This window comes from Sinocyclocheilus grahami, unplaced genomic scaffold (assembly GCF_001515645.1).
Source record: "Sinocyclocheilus grahami isolate Dianchi unplaced genomic scaffold, SAMN03320097.WGS_v1.1 scaffold2583.1, whole genome shotgun sequence".
Taxonomy (NCBI): domain Eukaryota; kingdom Metazoa; phylum Chordata; class Actinopteri; order Cypriniformes; family Cyprinidae; genus Sinocyclocheilus; species Sinocyclocheilus grahami.
In genome coordinates, this window is record NW_015507762.1 from 2,885 (window position 1) to 7,282 (window position 4,398).

Consider the following 4,398-nt stretch of genomic DNA (forward strand, 5'->3'; position numbering starts at 1 on the left):
AAACATACCTGGCAATAAAAACTCATTCTGATTCTGATTCTAATATTGTAATTTATTTTTTAAACATTATTTTCCTTCCTTTTGCAGCTTTACTTCAGACGATGACCCAAACAGTCCCGGAACAAGCATGGAATGTAACCCTTCGACCAAAGACTTCTCTGCCTTTGTGACCAGATTTCCTGTCTCACTGGACGGTCAGCCACCGAGCAAAAAACAGCGGGTCGATGAAGGGTTTCCTGAAGACCGTGTATTTTATGACAGGTGGCGAAGCTCCCAGTTTGTCAAGAGAGAGGAGTATCTTCTTTGTAATTACCCCAATCCGTAAATACAGCACTGACAATCAATACACCATTCAAACTAGGCCATTCATTTAGTGTGAAGAGCGACTCCTGATGTTATGTCATCCTTTCTTTCAGCACAATTCACACACCGCAAGCCTTCAGCCGCAATTGTGGCAAGGCTGATTGCGAAGGAAGGGTGGAAGGCCAACCATCCAAAGCCTGAAAACATCGAGCTGTTGTGGAAACCAGCTTCCAAGGTCGCCATTGAAAGTGATGAAATTATCATCAACAATGTCTCTCAGCAGACCTGGAGAGGCCTTGCCATTAAGGACATTGGACCCCAGCAAGGTCTAGGTTAGCAAATATTTTTTTAAATGTATATCCAGAATACAATAATGTACGTTTTAGCAACTATTGTGTGCAGCAAAAGCTACAATCAAATTACTGAAAAGTTTGCCTACATGTAATGTTCAGTTCTTGTAGTTTTGTTTTTACTCAAAATGCAATGTCCTCTTGATCACAGAAGTGGTTGCAACCCGGAGGTTTTCCAAAGGTGACATTGTCTGCGATTACCACGGGAAGGTAATCACTGCTGCAGCAGGGAGAGCCATGGTCCAAGACTTATGTGATGAGGCCGGGTACCTGTTCTTTTTTTAAATCTGGAAAGAGAGACTTGTGCATGGATGCTCAGACGTTCCCCTGTGAGTGTCATCCCAAGGCAGACACAATTGGAAGAAGGATTAATCATTCCTCAAAAATGCCCAACCTGAAGCCTCTTCACTGTGTCATAAAGGTGGATGGAGAGGACAGGGATGTCATCCTATTCAGAGCACTGCAGGACATCAGTGTGGACACACAGCTAAAATTTGATTATGGTGTTAGGAGACAGTCTTTTAGAGGAGAGGGTGTGGACCTGGATTGGCTGGATGAGTAGACCAGGTCCAAAAGTTACACAAACTTTTTTTATTTTTCAATTTATTTTTCTATTTTTGTTTATTTATATTTACATATGTGTATTTTTATTCTCATCTTATTTTGTATTGTCTGTGTGCTGTGTACTGTCAGCTTGGGACACCAAAATCCCTTGGCAATAAATCTTTTTTTTTACTTCCGACTTCTTGAAGAATCTAAATATCAGAATAAAACACACACACACAAGTAAACAGGCTTATTAAATAATTGAAAAATGGGATAAATGAAACCACAGATGAAATAACAGATATAAAGCGATAACAAACAGTACAACAACATAAGAAAAACATGAAGACTGGTTTTGTTAGTTGCAATGTTTTTCATTTTATTACTACATTTTCGTGTACTGAATACAAACACAATGAACAGTATTTATTTATTTATTAAGTCATTTAGCAGACGCTTTTATCCAAAGCGACTTACAAATGAGGACAACAGATGCAAACAATTGTAGTATTAAAACAACTAAAAACAGATACAAAACTAAAAACTAAAACTTTATAAATACTACTTATACACATTTTAAAAATAAAGAAATTAAAAATGACATGCATACAACAAAATTAAAAAACTTAACATTTAAATGAAAAACAAAAAATAAATCTAAAAACAGTTAAAAATATTAAAAAACATAAGGCATAAGAGTATAATAATGATTCTAACATAACACTAAGCCAAACACCAAAAATGTGTATGTACAACCATACATATACACACACACACACACATATATATATATATATATAAACGTTTATAAATTCAATATATATATATTATTTCATTTCCAATTAGTTTGTTGAAGTATTAAAATAACTCGAATAAAAAAGATAAAACTAAAACTTAAGTTTGACCCGCACCCGATCGGGAACGCCGAGGCTTGAAACTCGGGACAAGATAGACCCAGAGGCCCCCTATCCGATGCCACCTCCCCCGAGTCGATAGCCCACCGGGCGCCGGAGATAGCTGCCGCGGTCGAGATAGGAGCCTTGCCCGGCAGAGGTGCTCTATCCCGGGGAAGGCCTCCGGAGAGGGGGTGGGTGGAAGTTTGACCCGCGCCCGATCGGGAACGCCGAGGCCTAGGAACTTGAAACTTGGGTCGGAGATAGAGCCCGAGGCCCCCTATCCGACGCCGCCTCCCCCGAGTCGATAGCCCACCGGACGCCGGAGATAGTGCCACCCGAAGATGAAAATTCGACCAGCTATAACTCGCCGAGGCGGAGGCCGAGTCCCGCCAAACTAGGGTCTATGATAGACCCCGAGGCCCCCTATCTGAGGCCGCCTCCCCCGAGTCAATAGCCCCCCAGGGTCCGGGGTTAGCGCCCCCCCCCAAAATTCAGAATTTGAACCCTCACAACTCCGGACCTGGACCGCCCCGGAAGTTCAGACGGGTCGCTTTGGAAAGCGCCCCGGGAGCCCTACCGACTCCCCGAGTTTCGGCTCCGGCTTCGGCTTCCTGTCCGAACGACGCCCCGTCAAAGCTGGACAGGAAGTGGCTGTATCTTGGAAGTGGAAGGTCCCATAGCCTCGGTACTCCGCCCACGCGAGGGTCCCCACGAGCGCTCCTGTCCCCTCCAGTCTCGACACACCGGCGCCTTCCGTTCCCCGGACACACCCGCTCACGTAAACAGCGCTTCCAAAGCGCACCCTTTTCTGTCGGGACCCGTATCTCCGCCGGGGGGGAGCCCGGGACCTCGGGCCCGGGGGAGTTGAGGGGCCCCCGAGGCAAAGTACTAGAGAGAAGGAAAAAGCTAATTCAAAATTAACAAACAATACTGGTGAAATCTAATTTTAGATATAAATTTCAATATCAATAATTATAATAATGAAACCATGTATGTGTTTGTTTCCATGGCAATAAAGCAATTTAAATCTTGAATCCCTTGACTGAGTTTGCAGTTTTAGGCAAAAAAGACATAACCTATTAAATGTAAGAGCTATGAACTGAATGTTTCAAATATACTTCAGTGCTTTAGAAATACATTACTTCTTCAGATGGCAAAGGTGGAAGTGATGGAGGTGGTGGGGGTGGAGGTGGTGGAGATGAAGGTGGCGGGGAAGATGTTGGAGAAGAGGAAAGGGAAGGGAAAGGTGGCGGGGAAGGTGGTGGGGAAGAGGAAGGGGAAAGGGGAGGGGGTGGTGATGGAGGGGGAAATGGAGGGCCAAGACCTGCATCATTATCCTCATCACTGGTGTGTTCATGGGTGTCCTTCAAAAGACCACACCACAACAACTGTCAAATATCAAAACACATAATAATCACTGTCTAAATGTAGGTCTATTATTTAATAATTTACATCATTATAAAGCTGATGATCTCTGCTTTAAAATTACACCAGAGAAAATCCTGTATCTTATTCAGAAATGGGGAAATCAAGGCTCACATTCAGCTGTTTTGAAAGTGGTGGTGAAACTCACCAAAATCCAACTCCAATTCCCAACATCAGCAAGTGACACCTGTAACTTACTTGACGGTACCTACATAGGCTTTCCGTGGACAGACCTTTTTTGAGGTAAATATGAATATTGATGAATTCTAATGTATATGAACTTGTCAGGCCTGTGGAGCCCCCATCAAATAAGTTACGGGTGGGCAAGTGACAAGTGACAGCTGTAACTGATTTGACAGGGCCTCCACAGGCTTTCCGTGGACGGTGTATTTTTATGCAAATTAAGCCATTGCACTGCTGGACTGCATTTCCGGAGCACTGTATAGCTGGTTTTTCTCAATAAAATCATCATATTTATGACATATGACCTTTTAATACATTGTCCATGGAAAGCCTGTGGAGGCCCCGTCAAATAAGTTACGGGTGGGCAAGTGACAAGTGACAGCTGTAACTTACTTGACTGGGCCTCCAGGCCCCTTCAAATAAGTTACGGGTGGGCATGCGGTGGTGAAATTCACCAAAATCCAACTCCAATTCCCAACATCAGCAAGTGACACCTGTAACTTACTTGACGGTACCTAAATAGGCTTTCCGTGGACAGACCTTTTTTGAGGTAAATATGAATATCCAACTCCAATTCAGCAAGTGACACCTGTAACTTATTTGACGGTACCTAAATAGGCTTTCCGTGGACAGACCTTTTTTGATTTTTTGAGTGATTTTGATGCGTTCTAATGTATATGAACTTGTCAGACGGT

The 4,398-nt window shown here is 43.2% G+C and overlaps 1 pseudogene; it reads left to right on the forward strand.

The window, feature by feature from the left end:
- The window catches only part of LOC107575351 (uncharacterized), a 3,216-nt pseudogene extending 2,001 nt beyond the window's left edge, over window positions 1–1,215 (forward strand).
- The last annotated feature ends 3,183 nt before the right edge of the window (window positions 1,216–4,398 follow it).